We start from the raw sequence: 18994 nt of genomic DNA, 5'->3' as shown, positions 1-18994 counted from the left end.
GTGCTCTCAGCTTCTGGCACAGCACCTGGCATGGTAGATGCCACTAACTAGTCATCACATGAACGAGTTCAGGCTGCCGCTGTCCAGGTAAGGCGCACTGGAGGTCTGGGCCGAGATGGAGGCTATAGGCTTGGCTTTAAAACAACCACTTGTATATTCACATTTAATAAGCAAAACAAACAAATAAACATACAACAAAAATAAACCTCATGCCTCACCCGTCTCTGCCCCACAACTTCTGATTGACCATCCCTCAGGTGAGAACCTGGTACAGGTGCCTCTTCTTTTTCTCTGCCCAGCACACATTGTGCCATCTTCTGAGAAAACCATCTTGCTTTTCCCCTTTGGAGACTATCCCCTTCCCCGGTATCACAGGGTTGGCAGGGGAGAGGGGGAGATGGCTCCACCCCTCATAACAGAGGTGGCCTGGGACTCAGACCATGTCAATCAGAGTTGCAGCAACTGGTTTCTGGATGGGTATGGGACAGAGGCCAGGCCAATCAGAGTAACCGCCAGGACAGCTGGTGGAATCGTGAATGAAGTTCTCTCCTTGCCTGGTGGTTGCTAGAATGTTCTGGGGTCTGCCTGAAGCTGCTGGTAGCTATCTTGCCACCTGGAGAAGGCAGCTTGCCTGAGAATGGAACCACCACAGGAAGAAGCAGAGCCAAGAGACAGAGAGGCAGAGGCACGGTGACACCATTTGATTCAGTTCCTGGATGCAGCCATGCCTGAAGTCTTTCTTCTCCTGGGCTTTTTAGTTACATGAGAGCATACTTTTTTCTTTTTTTCTTAAGTCATGTCAGTTCGAGGTGGGTTTCTATCCCTTGTATCCATAAATAACGACTAAAACAATGTTTGAAGTACTTGAGAATTTCTGACATTGGCTTACTGCTAGGCTACATTCCCTGTGCAAACTCATTCCTCCCTCCACGCCTTTGCTCCAAACTTGCCTCCCTCCTCAAGGGCCCTTCTCCTTCACTATCCAAATCCTTCCTGTCTTTTAGGCCTGGCTCAAGAGTCTCCTTTTCCAGAAGCCTTCTGATCACACCCATTACAACCTCTCCCCCTCGGCCCTCCCCTTGTTGCCAGACACTGGCTCAGGCACAGTCGTCGGCTCCTCCCTCCTCCATCTCCTTTCAGCTTCTTGCACCTCCTGGGGCCCCCTTGCGGCCCCTCCCGCCTGCTTCATCCCCAGGTCCCAGCAGAGGACCGCTCTCCTCCTGCAAGACTGAGGTCAACTTTTCAGCTCTGCTTCCTCCTGGTGGTAAGGATCAGAATTGCACCTTGAACTTGCAGTCCTTGAAGTCAGCCTCCTAGGCAGGCAAAAGGCCGCCACTCAGGGCGTCTTAAATTTTTATTTGCCAAATCTGGCAACCCTAACACCCTTTAGCCTCAATCCCCCACTCCAGGATCCTCTTCAGAGAAGCTCATATTTTTCAGACAGGCCTTTGGAGTTACATAGGCTGAGCCCCTGATGCTGACAGGAGACCTCTAAGTGGGAGGCACTTCTCCCAGCCCTCCACAGCCATGAGGGAAGGATTCATTTCTCAAAAGAGGCCCAAATCTTGGTTTTAGATGAAACTTGCCGATTTCTACAGATTGGCAACCAATGCAAAGTCCATATATCATTATGCGGGTCAAACAACGAGTGGGGGCCAGATTTGTCAGGAAAACAACAGCCCGGTTTTGAGCTCTGGAGCTAACTCTCCCATTTTATAGACAAAGGGACTGAGGCCCAGAGAGAGGAATGGTGCGACTCAGTCACAAGGCTGGTAGGTGTCACCTTGGGGCTGAACACTGGTCTCTGGGATCTCGGCTGAGTGCCCGGTCAGCAGAATCTCCCGTCAGGACAAGCCTGATTGTGCAGACAAGGCCCATGTCAAGTCAGAGAGACTGATGCCGCCATCGAGGGTTGGAAGAGCGTGAGACACGTGGAACCCTCGGTGCTGCTGGAAGAGTGAAAACGCAAAGTGGGGGTGGGGGTGGGTAGAGCTCAGTGGTGGAGCTCATGCTTAGCACGCATGAGGTCCTGGGCTCAATCTCCAGAACCTCCGTCAAAAAATAAATAAGTAAAAATAAATAAATAAACCTAATTACCTCCTCCCCCAAACCCCCCCCCCAAAGTCCAGCCTCTTTTCTTTACCATTTTGTAACCTAGCAGGACCCTTCCAGGAACAGACATCCCCCACACACACTCCCCTACCATATTCTCCACCTGCCTCTTGTCTGTGGAAAAACTTTGGTCTCCTAGACTTCTCCGAATTCCAAATAGTACATTTAATCAGAGACGTGAGAAAATGCAGAAAGAAAGGAAAACATTCAAGCAAGACAAAATAATAATAGTTTAGCCATTAAACAAAGGCAAGGACTCGTTCCTCCTCCAGGGCTGTTGCTAATATTCTGAGCCATATCCTTTAAGCTGTTTTGCAGAGCCTGAAACCCCCACCAGGTGGAACAAGTTAACTGGGTGCCGCCCACAAGCACATGGACCCCGACCCGTTGGAACTAGGAGGTTGATGGTGTTCACTCCCGGTAACCTCATCACCAACCAATCAGAAGAACGTCCACGCGCTGATCACACACCCACAGCCCCCCGCCCTCCCTTTTCCCTGAAAGCTTTCAGGAAGTTCAGGTCTTTTAAGCACTAGCCGCCTGGACTCCTTGCTGGGCGCCGGCAGTAAACGCTGCACTTTCCCTCAGCACAGTCTGGCGTCAGTGGATTGGAGTTACTGTGTGCGGGCGAGTGGACCCAAGTTTGGTTTGGTAACAGTTTGACTGAAAGATAAGCCTGCACCAGGCATTCTGCTCCAGGTAGACGCCCCTGGACACGAGGACTCCTGGCCACCAGAGGCTTGGACAGCAAGGTTAGTAATTGCCAAAAAGACTCTTCATAATTGCTGAAAGCTGGAAACAGCCCACTGTCCATTGGCAGGTGGACCAATAAATAAATTGGGACCACTCTGGACAATGTCCTTCCATCCAAGAAGAGGCGCAAACTGCCAATTCCTGCAACAGCTGAATCTCAGAACCATTAAACTGAGCAAAGGGGCCAGACATAAAGCGCTACCTACTGTGTGACCCCATTTGTGTGAAGTTCCAGGAGCAGCCTAATTTACAGCGATTGCTGGATCATACAGTAAGTCTATTTTTAGTTTTTTGAGGAATCTCCATACTGTTTTCCATAACGGCTGCACCAAACTGCGTTCCCACCAGCAGTGTGGGAGGGTTCCCTTCTCTCCACAGCCTCTATTTATTGTTTGTGGACTGTTGAATGATGATCCTTCTGACTGGTGTGAGGTGATCCCTCATTGTAGTTTTGATTTGCATTTCTCTGATAATTAGTGATATTGAGCATTTTTTCATGTGCCTGTTGGCCATTTGTATGTCTTCATTGGAGAATTGCTTGTTTAGGTCTTCGGCCCATTTTTGGATTGGGTTGTTTGTTTTTTTCTTATTAAGTTGTATGAGCTGTTTATATAGTCTGGAAATTAAGCCCTTGTGTGTCTCATCTTTTGCAAATATTTTCTCCCATTCTGTATGTTGTCTTTTTGTTTTGCTTATAGTTTCCTTTGTTGTGCAAAAGCTTCTAAGTTTAATTATGTCCCATTTGTTTATTTTGTGTCCTTGTTTTCTAACCTTACCCAGATGCATAAGGTTCCTTCCCAACAGGACAATATCACAAAATATTCGAATGCCAGACCTTTACATCCTAGGAATGTGATAAGGATAGGAATTACTGTTGACTGAATACATAGCTAGGAAGAACAAGTGAAAAATAAAAAGATTCAGAACAAGAATAAAAGACTAGAATTTTTTAAAGTTGCTCAATGTGCCTCAGATTTTCATAAGATCCTCTGTACACACATTTATTTGCTACTGAAAAGTGAATAGCACATCAAAAATTTTATTAGAATTCAAAGTTTTGAAAACAGAGGCACTAGTTAATACACCCTTCCTGAATTATGCTCTAGTCAAACCACCAAATGTTTTCTTTACATTCCTTCCACACAAAATAATTTGCTTCAAATTCTTGGTGTTGGGTTTCCTCTTATTGATGGCAGGCTCCTAAAACAGGCAATACTCCATATCCATTGTGCTTCTTTGGATCAAATCAAGAAGTGGAACTAAAGTGTATTGAAGTCATTCAAATGCAAACTACGTAGATTCTTTATGTTACCGGTATCAAGGTAGAAAAGAGATACAGGAAAAAAGACATCATAGGAGGGGAGGGTATAGCTCAGTGGTGGAGCACGTGCTTAGCATGCACAAGGTCCTCGGTTCCATCCCCAGCACCTCTACTAAAATTAATAAATTAACTAAAACCTAATTACTTCTCCCCATAAAAAATGACTTATAAAAAATTTGGGGGAGGGTATAGCTCAATGGTAGAGTGAGTGCCTAGCATGCGTGAGGTCCTGGGTTCAATCCCCCGCACCTCTGTTTAAATAAATAAATTAATTAAAACCTAATTACCCCTCCCCATAAAAAATGATTTATAAAAAATTGGGGATGGTGTAGCTTAATGGTAGAGTGAGTGCCTAGCATGCATGAGGTCCTGGGTTCAATCCCCAGCACCTCTGTTTAAATAAATAAACATAATTACCTTCCTGTCCAAAAAAAAAAAAAAAAAAAAAACCCAAACGAACAAAAAGACATCACAGAACTTATAGGTTATCAAAATATTAGTATAGAGTCTGTCCTAGCATAGTGTAGCCTTCCCTAGCTGCTGCAGAGTGATCCTAAAATTACCAGCAAGAAAAAATGAGTGCATGAATGAGGTTTTTGGCTGAATCAACCCCATGTCATAATTATTCTCCATGCTAGAATTCTCAGAAAGATGTCTATGATACAGGCACTAATGACAGCTGCAACTAAATCTCCTGATTGTCGGGAAAAAAGAATGAAATGAATTACTTGGGTTTATAATTAAAATTATGAAATGGATTAATTTTACCCTAAAGAGATAGAACAATCCTCAAATCTAATGTTGGTTATTTGAATAGCCTTTGGGATACAGAACACTAAACAAACAAACAAACAAACAAAAAACAGGTCAAACCTGAAAACTTTTTTGAGGGGAAAGAAGGCAGGATTGAGATGTATAGGTGCCAAAGAATGCCAAATTGTGGGTCACTTTGTAATGGTCACAGCAGCTGATAGTTCATAAAAATACGTTCCTCTGAATGTTAAATGTGGCTCATTCCGCTATGGGACATTCTGTGCCCAGGTATTTGCTCTCTCACTGCACAGTATTCCCATGTGAAAAAGTACAAACACAATAGTAAGAGCGAGCCCTAACGTAAACTACAGACTTTAGGTGGTGATGGGCTGATGTAAGGGCATCGAGTGTAACCGTGTACCACTGGGCGGGGGTAGTTGCTAGTGGAGGAGGTTGTGAATGTGTGGGGTTGGGGTATGTGGGAACTCTCTGTACTTTCTGCTCAGTTTTGCTGTGAACCTAAAACTTTAAAAAAAAAAAAACTTTTATTTTGTAGGGTGGGGGAGTCATCAGGTTTATTTATTTATTTTTAATTGAAGTACAGTCAGTTATGATGTGTCAATCCCTGGTGTGCAGCGCAATGGGACAGTCATGCATACACACACATATATTCGTTTTTCAATGGAGGTACTGGGACTGAACTCAGGACCTTGTGCATTACTAAGCACTCAGCTATATCTTCCCCTTGACTATTTTCTTTTAAATTACAAACATGAACTGATTTCTCCAGAGTTCGTGGAGATTCAGGAAGTCCAAGCCAATTCCCCTTTCCTCCTCTCCAAAAAACCCAACCGGATACCCACCTATGTAACAAAATTTCTGTTTGCGTCAGCTTCCTTCTGCCTTCTGAAGCAGAGGATGCTGGTTGAGGTGGCCCTATCTGAGGATTTGTGTCACCCTTTCCACCCTCTCAGTGACCTTGCTCCACCCCTCCTCCTGTGTCTCCACCAAACCCTCGAAAGTTCTTTTCTCTGTCCTGTCCACCCTGCTGGGGTGGACATTCTGGTAGAAGAGAAGGGAATTTGGCACTAGGGTTGAGAGTCAAGTTACTAAGGTTCTTTATTAATACTTCTGACTTAGGTCGTGAGACAGCTGAATCTTCCTGGGAATTGTCTTCACTGGGCATCTGAGAAGATCCCAGGGTCCAGGTTGAGTTAAGCTTCTGTGATGAGCCCTCTGGAAATTCAGCCACAGCTTGAAGCTCCTCTTAGATCTTTGGATTCTGCAGAAAGTGATGCTCAAGACTCTCAAATTGCTACAAACTAGCCTGGAAAGAACTGTAGAGTCCAGAAAGAGTGAAAAAAAAAATCCAAACTTCAACCAACTGTGGTGAGAGAAAGAACTAACCTCTATATTTAATTTTTTGAGGAACTGCCAGACTGTCTTCCGCAGTGGCTGCACCAATTTACATTCTCACCAGCAGTCTGCGAGGGTTCCAATTTCTCCACATCCTCGCCAGCACTTGTGTTTTTGCTTTTTATAACAGCCTTCCTAGAGGGTGTGAAGTGGAGTCTCGTTGTGGTTTTGATTTGCATGTCCCTAACGACTTACAACTTCCTAAAAGATGTTGAGCATCTTTTTACGTGCTTGTTGGCCATTTGTGTATCTTCTTCGGAGAAACATCGATAGAGGAGTCGTTTCCAGTAGAGAGAGGATGTCAGCTCAGACTAGAGTAAGAGCAGGAAGGTAATGTGAAGTGGCAGTTTCTAGTATTTTTCAAAGATGGAACGGATAGGGACTGCTGATGGACTAGAGTGAACATGGGAGAAAAGGAGGTGTTCAGGTGTTCTCCAGGGTCCTGCAGGGTTTGGCCTGAGCAATTAGTGGGCTGGGGAAGGCTTTGAGGAAGCCGACTTGAAGGGAGGGAGAGAAGTTTTGTTGGAGTCTCAGATCCCTGGAACTTGAGAATTGAAGTCTTCAGAGGAATTTATTGCTTCAAGAAAGTGGGCAGACAGAGAAGAAGAGAGGGCTCCTATCTTTCCCCACCAAGGTGCTTGTCAGAATCCTCCATGATCATTGTTTCACTTTATCAATTTCTTACCAGCTTGGGTCCTCTCCAATTTCATTCCTGGTTTGAGAGGTGGGACTGTTCCGAGACTGAAGATCCATCTGTAGCCAGTAGGTGGCACTCTGGTGCCAGAAAGAGCCAGAATCCCGCTGGCTGAGCAGGACCAAGAACCGAAGTTTTCAAATCACTGAAATGTGTGAAAGTGCAGTTCTAGAATCTTAGCATCAGCCAATTCAAAAACTCAAGACAGGAATGCCACACTGAGCTCTGTGAAGGGGAGGTTCCAGTGAGAAACCGGTTTTAAGAGGTGTTTACCTCCGTGGCATATGCATGAGTGAATGCCTCGCCAGTCAGTGACTGTATTCGTTGCGCACCTACTATGTGCTACGAGCTGTGTTAAATGCGGTGGATTCAGCCTTGACCAGGACAGACTTAGTACCTGCCTCGAAGAGTTTGGAGGCGGCAGCATCAACATCAACAAAGAAATAAAAGACGAAGACCGTTATAGATTGTTATCAAGGACATAAACGGGATGATGTGATGAAGAAAATGGAAGGAGAGGGAAGGAGGTGAGGGGGCGAAGTTTGAGGGGCGATCTGAGGACAAGTACAGGGCTGCCCCCCTCCAGACGGACCCCAGCAACCCTGACCAGATGTGTAAGCAGGACTGAAGGGGCTCTCGGAGACCACAGTCACACAGCTGACCACTCCCAGGATGGCCTGGTGAAGCCAGGTCTGTCTCAGCCTGAATGGGGTTTCCTAATGGCTGCTGGGAAGATCGGATGAGGTAATAAGTGCAAAGTCCTCAGCACAGTGTCGGCCTCCAAAACGTGGAGCTACCCTGTTATTCCTCAAATAGAAGCAGGGTTTTAAAAGCAACCTCCAGAACACACCTGCCCTTCCTGCCTCAAAGCCTTTGCAAAAGTTTAACAGTGCCAATAAGACAGGCTTAACTTCCACTGACTCAGATGGCAAACCTGGAGGCCAAGGTGAGCCGTCAACCCCAGGCTTCTTTGACTCTGGTGGAGAGCTGAGGCCACAGCCAGACCTGTGCCCGGGAGCCCTGCCTGCCCACTGGAGAGTGACTCACAAGGGAGCAGGAGGCCAGGGGCCCTTAGGGCCCTGCATGGGTGCTGCACTGGGCAGGTGAACTTCTGCTGGGTGTGACCTGACTCCCTGCCTGGGGACACCTGCCCAGCACATCGCAGGGGAGAAACGGGGCTTTATCTCCAAGCTCTGGTGGATCAGTCACTTGCCTTTCCAGACCTGCAGATACCCTCTGCACGTACACTCATCTCGCACACACGCTCATACGTACGCACACTTGTTCCGCCAAACGTTCACACCCCAGACAATTCACCCGCTAACTCATGTGCTCACACGCGCATACTTACCTGTGTGCTCGTATCTTACACACTCATTCATACCCATGTATCCATTCACTCACCGTATATTTACACACTCTCAAACACACACTGACACTTATACTTACACACTCACACATCTAAATACACGCTCAATAATACACACACACACTTATACACTCGAACATACTTAGATCTATATACACTTAAGCATTTACACACATTTCCCCTCACATATACTCACACTCATTCACACACAGAGATTTACACACACAAACTCAAACATTACATACTCACATACACTCACACATTCACATAGCCACACACACACACATATTCATGCTCATACACCCAGACATTTACAAGGTCCCATATTCACTCATAAATCAGGGAGATGTGCCCAATTGTCTGACCAACCAGTAGCATCCAAAAGACATCTCCCCTGTGGTCCTTTCTGTGCCTCCTGCCTCAAGGGGTTAGTGCACTGATCAAATGATGAGAAACTGCCTGAGAACAGGTCCTGGGCTCTGCCAGGCTCTGTACCCACTGCATCTCTCCTGGACAGTGTTCCCTGCAGGAGCAGCCCCTTCACTGCCCACCTCGAGGGGCCTGAGGAAAGTCCTGGGCTGAGAGGTGAAGGAGCAGGGGCCAGGCCCACCAGGGTGGCCACCATGGCCATGGATCCCAGCCAAGGGCCAGGCATGTGGTCTGAAAGGTGGGAAGAGACAGGAGAGAACATCATAACCAGACTTCGTAGGGAGTCTTGGGACCACACTCCCTGAAATCACTGTGTATACTGCTCCCCTGCAATTCTGTACAGATAGATGAATATTTCAGAGGGCTTATTTTGGGGGCCAGAGACCACAAATCTGATGGCCCACAGACCATCTCAATTTATAAGCTCTTTTGTTTGAGTTGCACATTTAAATTTTTTTAATTTCGAAGTCTTTGTGGGAGGGGAGAGCACTCCTGGAATATGGAGTAAGGTCCTCTGAAAATCCAGTCGTTCAGAAGGGCAATGAGAGTGCTGGCAAAAATAGTCAAAATTTACATTTTCAGTAATCTGGAAATGAATCAAAGGCTTACAACAATCCCAGGAACAGTTATTTTAAGAAAAACTAACTGAATCTCAGTAAGAACAGTGCACTTTGTGGCATTTTAACTTATCCCTTTCTGTTCTCCTCACCCTAGCTCTGCAGTAGCCTTGAAAACTGATGGTTTTACAATCATAGTAGCCATGAAACCCAGCAACCTAGCAGCTTCCGGAGGGGCACGAAGGGCTGGGTGCTCCCTAAAATGCCCTGTCTCCAGAGCATTGTCACTGTTTGACCTGCTGGAAGTTACTTGGAAATCCCCACTCTCAGAGTTTGTCTTTACTTGACCTGACTTAGCCCTGTCAGTGTGAACAGCCCTTTCCCTGGGGGACATTTATTAAAAAAAAAAAAAAAAAGATCAGCAGTAATAATTTAACATCGAAGCTGCCTGAGGCACTGATAACAGATGGGACGAACAATAGGCTGAATGAAAAAAATTAAAAGCTGAGGAATGAGAAATTCATAGCAGACTTTGAAAAGCTCTGGTATATTCTGGGGAGTCTAGAAGGACACGCACATATGCAGGGCTGACCTGAGGTGCCCTCATCCCTCACCTCTGACTGACCTTAAGGCTCTGCTGAAGTGGAAAGCAGAGTTTGTGAGCTGTCTGATGGAACATTAAAAGCGTGTCTCAACACACCCAGAGCCTCCCATTGAAAGCTGGGAGACTTACTGGTTCAAGGCATTTAAAGAAATCTCTGTTCAATCATTAGCTGACCACTAAGCTAACCAAGCAGAGATTTTAGTGGCCATACGTGGCAATGAGTACAGATTTTACAGAGTTTGTTCAGGAAAGTCACTGAACAACCAAAAGTAGCAGCAGCAGCCATGAACGGCAACAACACTGAACCCTGGGGAGGAGGGGAAATCTGATTTCTAGAATTGCCACACATTATTTAAAGTGTAAACATTTTGGCAAAAGTGCAAGACACACAAAGAAACAGAAAAATATGACCCATATACAGGGAAGAAAGAAGCCATTAAAACTGTTTTTGAAGAAGGCAAGACTGTACTTACTAGACAAGACTTTCAATCAGCTCTTTTAAACATGTTCAGAGAACTAAAGGAAACCATGTCAAAAGAAGTGAAGGAAAGTATGAGAATAATGTTTCACCAAAAAGAGAATAGCAATAAAGAGTTAGGAATTATAAAATAAAACAGACAAAAATAACCGAGGAGAGATTCTGAAATTGGAAAGTATAACTGAAATGGAAAATTCACTAGAGGGGTAGGACAGTAGAGTTGAGCTGGTGGAAGAAGGAATCAGTTAATGTGAAGATAGATCAATTCAATTATCTAGTCTGAGGAACAGAAAGGAAAAAAAAATATGAAGAAAAAGCAGCAGAGCCTTAGAGATCACCAAGGACATCAAGGACACCAAAACACATGCACGTAATGGGAGTCCCAGAAGGAGAGGAAAGGAGAGTGAGAAAGGGGAAGAAGGAATACTCAAAGACATATTGTCAGATGACCCAATTTGATGAAAAACAATACTCTATACAACAAAGAAGTTCAATAATCTCACAGAGGTAAACCCAAAGCAGGATAAACTCAAAGAGATCCACAGGTAGACACATCATAATCAAACTGTTGAAAGACAAAGAGAAAGAAAATCTTGAAAGCAGCAAGAGAGAGGAGCAACCCATCACACACGGGGGTCCTCAATAAACTTAACAGATAATTTTTCATCAGAGGACAGAAGGCAATGGGATGATATGTTCATAGTGCTGGAAAAAAGACTGTCAACAGAGAATTTTATACCTAGCAAAACTATCCTTCAAAAAATGAAGTCCATCAGGCAGATACTTGTATGCCAGTGTTCATTGCAGCATTATTCACAATAACCAAAAGATGGAAACAGCCCAAATGTCCGTCAACAATGAATAAACAAAATGTGATATTCATACAATGGACTATTATTTAGCCTACAAAAACGTATGAAGTACTGACACATGCTACCACACAGATGGACCTTGAAATCATTACGTTAAGTGAAATGAGCCAGGTACAAAAGGACCAATATTGTATGATCCCAATTATATCAGGTACTGAGAGTGGTCAAATTCATAGAGAGGAAAGTAGATTAGAGGTTCCTAGGTGCAGGGAGGAGGGGATAATAGAGATGTTATTGCTTGATGCTTACCTGAAGCAGTCCTTCAGGCTGAGATGAAATGACACCAGAGAGTAACTCAAATCCACATGAAGAAATAAAAACCACGAGGAAAGGTCATTGCTTAGGTAAAGATAGAAGATAGCATGCATGTATTTTTTTGTTTGTAGCTCTTTTTTTTCTCTTTTGTCTAATTTAAAAGACAGTTGCATAAAGCAATAATTACAAGAATATGTTGATGGACTTATAATGCATGAAGATATAATTCATATGACCACAGTAGGACAAAGGAAGGGAGGGAACAGAATGAAATAGGAGTCCTGGGCACACAGGTGGGCAATCTCAGCCCATCCCAAAGCTTAATATCTGCCCTGATTCCCTAGTCAATCATCTGACCTTTATTTGTCACCCACTCTGGGTGATCCAGTGGTGGCCATGACAGACCCAGTTGTCCCTGCCTTTGCAGAGTTCCCAGCCCCACAGAAAGAATGAGGAGTGGCTCAGTGTCCACTCACAGGGGAGGGGCTGGACCCTGCTTGTGAATTTTAGAGGAATCTTGCCAGGCTTTGATGTTAGGGAGAGACTTTTAGGTTTCAGGCCATCTTTCACCATTTTCTGTTCCCCCTCTTCAAATTCTTCCTTTATTGTGCAAAGCATCTTCTCTCACCTTCTCTGGTTTTGGCCTGGGAGCTGTGGGTGGGAAAGGTGGAGCAGGTAGGGCAGGGAAGTTGTAAAATGGTGGAATGGGAGCCCAGAGTCCTCAACTTCTACCCTCAAGCCAACCCTCCAGTCCATTCCCTGTCCAGACACACATGGAGCTCTCCCCACCAAAATTCAATGTATAAACCATTATCCATCTCTTTGCACATATCATTGTGTGTGTGTGTAACAGGATGTTAAATTGCAACTTCCCACTCAGTCACCAAATAACATAGATAAGACATTCCAGACCAAGATTCAAATGGTCTTCCCTGCATTGAGGGTCTAATGATCTAGATATATATATAGAGAGAGAGAGAGAGGGGGAATTGCTATAAGGAATTGAATCATGTAATCATGAAGGCTAGCATGTCTACAGTCCACAAGCTGGACCAGCAGTCTGGAGACACAGGAGAGCCCATGTTCCACTTCCAGTCTGAAGTCCAAAGGACATCTGCTGGAGAATTCTCTCTTGTTTAGTGGAAGGCTGGGTTTTTGTCTTTCTATTCAGATCTTCAACTGATTGGGTGAGGCCCACCCACATTGTGGAGAGCAATCTGCTTTCCTCAAAGTCCACTGATTTCCATGCTAATCTTATCCAAATGTTAATCTCATCTGGGTGTCTCACAGAAGCACCCAGAATAATGTTTGACCAAATATCTGAGCACCCAGTGGCGCAGCCAAGTTGACACATAAAGTGAACCATCACACCTGGGAATGATCAGAAAAGCTCTCTAAACTGACTACACTTCAATTTAAAAAAAGGATAAGAAACTTACATCTCATATTAGCATATTAAAGATTAACTCAAAGAAAAGAAAAGAAAGAAAAAGAAAAGCTCTAGGAGGGTGCAAATTTTTACTTACGGACAGGGGAGAGCTTCCTCCACTGAGTGCCTTTTAAAGAGATAACAGGAGACAAAATAAACTTTGGGGAAGATACCCCATGGGTAGATTGCTCGGTCGTTACAGCGGCTACATGTGTTTTCTCAGAGAGCCAGAAGAAAGAGCTGTCCTCAACAGGAACCCATTTCCTTGGTGGCACTAGAGTTACCCTTTGGGCACAGACCGCTCTTCCAGCTGGAAAAGCACCTCCCAGGGCCCTTCTGTTCTCTGAGATTTTCCTTTCCTGGAGGAACCAAATGCGAATCGCTGTGTTCTGCCAGAGCAAGGAGGCCGCAACTTTGAAGAGACTGTGGGGTTTTTTCTTGGTTTGCTGCTCTGGCTGGGGCTGGCCTGGGAAGTAAGGATTCCTAGAGTCTGGGAAGAGGACAAGGGATCCTGATGCACGACCTCTCACCGGCAGAGCAGCAAAGGGCCAAGGAGCGAAGCAGCCAGGAGGGGCCCCCGGGCCGGTTCTGCAGGGCAGGAGGGGCCAGTGCAGAGATATCTGCTGCCTGGGTTTCGGCTTTCCTTTCACTCCCTCGGGCTTTCAGCAAGAACTGTGTAAGCGCTCCAGGCTGGACTCGGGTTACTCAGAGGAATCTGGGGAGGAGCAGTGGGGGGAGGTCCTGGAACAACCGGCAGGGCAGCCTGGAGCGGCAGGTCAGAGGCAAGTGGAGAATGGGGTGGACAGGCGACTCACCTGTTAACGGTGACCCCGGGACAACCGGCTCCCACTGCACAGGGGTCACCTCAGAGGTCATGGCGGGCTGGAGGGCGCTTGGGGCTGCTTCAGAGGAGAGGCACCCAGGGTAGCAGCCTGAAGGCACAGGTGGAGGTTACCCGCCTACCTGGGTGTGAGTCCCGACTCTGCGGGTTTATCCTTCTCTGTAACCTCAATTTGCTCATCTGTAAACGTGAGGCTGTGTGAGGATAAACGAGTAGAAAGTGCTGAGGGGAGAGCCTGGAATGTATGTGTTTGTTCAGTAAATGACCGGGGCTGCCTTAGGGGAAGACTGGGCAGTGTGGCCTGGTTACAGGCTGGCAGGGGTCCCACTGGAGAGCCATCGAAGGCGCTAGGCAAAGTGGGGGTGTAGCCAGGTGTGGGGGGTGTGGCCAGGGGTAGGGGTCCAGGGCAGATGGGAGGAAATTCCCGGTCCCAACGAGGTATTTGCAAGAGTGAGGGGCCCTCCCAAAGCCCCTCAAACCTTTCATGGGTCCTGGCCTTGCTCCTACTGCTGAGAGGAGGGAGGAAAAAAAAAACCACCACCAACAAAGGCTGTTTAGCTTTTTCTCAAAGTCTTTCCTTCCCTTTGGTGGCACTGTCAGGCCAAGCAGAGGTCATTGCATTTTTGTTTTTCTCTAATCTGCTTCCAGCCCAGTGGCAGGCGCACAGAGGCCTAAAAATACTGTGAGCCTGCCAGGTTGGATCACATCAGCCTCTGGCCTCCGGGCTCCCGGCCCTCTGCTCAGTGCTCGGGTTGGCAGGTCTGGGGCACCCACTGCCCGCTCTTTGGAGGGACAGAGCCTGAGATCTGGGGCTCGCGGATGCGGGCCCGTTAAGAGGGGCTGAGGCCCAGCCAATGGCCTCAGGATCCAGGGGTGGACAGAGTCCCTGAGGTCATCCTGGGCAGCACCCCCCTTTGTACAGGTGGGAACACTGAGACCCAGAAAAGGGAGGCTTTGTGGTTTTCTGAGCCACACTGCCTGCCCCTCCCTTTTCTTCCCAACTCTATTCAAACTGTTATCTCTCAGAAAAGCTTCTAAGGATCCTGAGGAGAGAGGGCCTGGCGCTGGGAGTTCAAAGTCCTGCCTCCAGTGCCCCAGGAGAGGTGGGCCCTCACTTGTCACTTGCATCTGGGCCTGAGTTCCTTCAGGTGTGGGACTGCGGGCTGAGGCCCCATGGGTTCTCCAGAGATGAGCAAGGCTGGCAGGAAAGCTGGGGTGGGGGTCCCTGGGAACTATCCCCCTTCGCCTAAAACTCCTTTGCTTTCACCAATTTTCTGTTCTAGGAATCATAAGGATTTCTCTGAAAAAGAGTTCTGCTACTAAATAGAGAGGTTTCGAGGCTGTGACGGTTCCCGCTGGCTCCCGCGGTCTGTGATGAGCGTCAGCTGCTGTCATCCTCAAGTTACACTCCGTGACCCGTCCGCCCTCAACTCCCTGCAGCCTCCCCCGCCCATCTCACCCTGGGCCTTTGCACATGTTCCCTGCTCTCCTCCACCTCCTCGCTTGGTCGCCTGGCAACCTCGGCTCATCCTTTAAGCCACAACTCAGGTAACTTCTTCTTCTGCCAGCCTTCCGGATCTGCCCCAGACCTGCTGAAAGGCCTCCTCAGGGCTGCCACGGATTACAAACTATCTCCTTTCACAGTGCTTATAGTACCATTGTAATTGCTTATACACTTGCTTGTCTATCATCAGAGAAGGCCTGAGTTTAAATTCCAGTTCTGCCCCTTCCCAGCTGTGTGGCCCTGAGTGAGTGACCTAACCTGTCTGTGCTTCAGTTTCTACATCTCTAAAATAGTGTCAGTGAACACAAAATGCTTGCTGTGTGCCAGTCCCTGTCATATGTGCTTCATTTATTTATTTAATCCATGCAACATCCCTGAGATTGGTACAAACCCATTTATTTTTATGTTAAACAAATGAGAAAACTGAGGCACAGAGAGGTTAAGTAACTTGCCTAAGGTCACACAGCTTGTAAGTGGCAAGGCCAGTACTGAAACCATGCAGTCCAACCGTGGAGAGATTCTACTGCCTTGCAGAAGATACCTCAGCAGATGCTGTGAGGGTAATATGAGTAAATAAACAAAGTTGCTTGGCGTATAGTAAGTACTCAATAAATGTTCACTGTCTACATTTCCCAGTGTCCCCTTCTCTGTCAGTTTATGCTTAGGGATTTAAACCTGGGGATTTAAAATAGGAAGCAGGCATTTAAAATTTTTAATTTTTATTTATTTATTTTTAAAAATCGGGGAAGGGGAGGTAATTAGGTTTGTTTGTTTATTTAATGGAGGTACTAGGGATTGAACCCAAGTCCTCATGCATGCTAAGCACACACTCTACCACTGAGCTATACCTTCCCCCCAGAACCAGGCATATTTTTAGAGTTTTTTTCGTACCCTGTTCCCGATTTACATGTCAGCACTGGATGGGGCATGAAATAGTGAGGACAATCATAATAGCTAGCACTTATTAAATACTTACTAAATGTCACTCTGCTAATGTATTTTTTAAAATAGATTTGATTTTCTTAAGGCAGTTTTCGGTTCATGGTAAAATTAAGCAGAAGTTACAGAGATCTCTCATATATCCCCTGCCCACCCCCAACTTCCCCACTCAACATCCCCCACCAGATTGGTACATGTTACAATCGATAAGCCTGTATTGACACATCATTGTCACCCAAAGTCCATCGTGCATGTTAGGGTTCACTCTTGGGGTTGTCTGTTCTGATCTTATGCTCATTTTTCAATCAATTGTTCATTTTCTTATTGTTGAATTTTAAGAGTTCTTTGTATATTTTGGATGTCTCTTGCAAATATTTTCTCCCAGTCTGTGGCATGTTTTCTCATTTTATTGATAGTGTCTTTCACAGATCAGAAGTTTTTAACTTAATAAAGTTCAGCTTATCAATTATTTCTCTCCTGGTGCTATGGTCTGAATGTTTGTGACCCCTCAAAATTTATATGTTGAAATCCTACCCACTAAAGATGACAGTGTTAGGGAGTGGGACCTTTAAGAGGTCCTTAAATCACGAGGGTGGAGCCCTCATGAATGGGGTTAGTGCCCTATGAAAGAGGCTCCAGGAGGATTTCTCAGCCCTTTCCACCTTGTGAGGATAAAAGAAGTCTGGAACCCAGAAGAGGGTTCTCACCTAACCATGCTGAGACCATAACCTTGGACTTCCAGCTTCCAGAACTGTGAGAATAAATTTCTGCTGTTTATAAGCTATCTAGTCTGTGGTGTTTTGTTATAGCAACCTGCATGGACTAAGACATATGGGTCATGCTTTTGTGTTGTATCTAAAAAGCTATCACCGTGGGGGAAGGTATAGCTCAGTGGTAGAGTGTATGCTTAGCATGCATGAAGTCCTGGGTTCAATCTCTAGTACCTCCACTAAAAATAAATAAACCCAATTACTCCCCCCACCAAAAAAAAAAAAAAACAAAAAACCCACAAACAAAAAAATGTAATAAGATTAAAAGTTACCACCATACCCAGGGTTGTCTAGATTTTCTCCTATGTTATCTTCTAGGAGTTTTATAATTTTGTGTTTTATACTTAGGTCTAGGATCCATTTTGAGTTCATTTCTGTGAAGGGTGTAAAGCCTGTGTCTGGGTTCATTTTGTTTTTGCAAATGGATGTCTAGTTGTCCCAGAGCCATTTGTTGAAAAGACTGCCTTTCTCCATTGCACTGAATTTGCTCCTTTATCAAGGAAAAGTTTATTATATTTATGTGGGTCTATTTCTGGGCTCTGTATTCTGTTCCACTGCTTCATTTGTCCGTTGTTTCCCCAACACCACACTGTCTTAATCACGTAGCTTTATAGCAAGTCTTGAAATCAGGTAGTGTCAGTTCCCTGACTCTGTTCTTCTCCTTCAATATTGTGTTGACTATTCTTGGTCTTTTGTCACTCCACATAAACTTTAAAATTAATTCGTTGACAGTCACAAACTTGCTGGGATTCATAACTTGCTGGGATTTTGACCAGGATGGTGTTGAATCTATCAATCAAGTTAGGCTAATGTATTTTAAAAAATGGATTATCTTTTCAAGTTTAAACCTTACAGTGATCCTCTGGGATAGATGCAATTATAATCCCCATTTTTCAGATGAAGAATCTGAGGTTCAGCTATTCCCCAAGAGTGAGATGAGGGAAAGAGCCTGTGGGATTGGATGTATATGTATTCACAAGTATGCACAGTTGCCCTTTGAATAACACAGGTTTGAATTGTGCTCGTCCACTTATATGCAGATTTTTTTTTCAATAGTAAATACTACAGAACTACACAACCTGCAGTTGGTTTAATCTGTGGGTATAAAACCACACATACGGGGGAACCACGGATAAGGAGGGCCAACTGTAAAAGTCATGTGCAGATTCTCAACTGCATAGAGGGTTGGTGCCCCTAACTTCCTGCATTGTTGAAGGGTCAACTGAAAAGAGCCTGGAAGCAGTGACATTCCAACAACAATGAGCACACTTAGCACCTAGATCTTGGTTTCTCTATTTCATTGCCCTTAAACACAACCTGGGCTCTTTGGAGAAATGGCTGATTCCAGGGCTGGAGCAGGGAAGACACAGAAGGTAAAAAAGAACTAAAAAGTGTTATGAATATGGCAAAATGATACAGGATTGGATTTAGTAATGATATGTCAGATATGACACCAAAAGCACAGACAACCAAAGAAAAAAACAGATAAATCGGACTTCATCAAAAATAAAAAACTGTTGAGCATCAAAGGACACTGCCAACAGAGTGAAAGGCAACCCACAGAATGGGAGAAAAATTTTGCAAATCGTGCATCAGATAAAGGATTAATATCCAGAATATAGAAAAAACACATACAAGCCAGTTAAAAGAATGAGGAAAGCACTTCAATCGGAGATTTAGCCAAAGAAGAAAAGTGGATGACAAATAAGCACAAGAAAAGATGCTTAAAATCATTAGTCATTTAGGAAATGCAGTTTCACATCCATCAAAATGGCTATTATATGAAAAAAGAAAAGAAAGTGATGGCAAGGATGTAGAGAAATTGAAACCCTTGTGCCTTGCAGGTGGAAACATAAAATGTACCGCTGTTGTGGAAAGCAGGATGGCAGTTCCTACAA

General features: G+C 45.3%; 1 long non-coding RNA gene across 1 annotated transcript; it reads left to right on the top strand.

Annotated features, from left to right (window-relative positions):
• Window positions 1-2483: 2483 nt before the first annotated feature.
• Window positions 2484-17258, top strand: LOC116657176. The gene is made up of 3 exons (XR_004312193.1): window positions 2484-3136; window positions 6080-7995; window positions 15167-17258. It is a non-coding gene; the product is annotated as an uncharacterized LOC116657176 (long non-coding RNA).
• The last annotated feature ends 1736 nt before the right edge of the window (window positions 17259-18994 follow it).

Source organism: Camelus ferus, chromosome 17, assembly GCF_009834535.1.
Source record: "Camelus ferus isolate YT-003-E chromosome 17, BCGSAC_Cfer_1.0, whole genome shotgun sequence".
Taxonomy (NCBI): domain Eukaryota; kingdom Metazoa; phylum Chordata; class Mammalia; order Artiodactyla; family Camelidae; genus Camelus; species Camelus ferus.
Note: the sequence above shows the minus strand (reverse complement) of the source record. Positions and strands in the feature narration are given on the sequence as shown.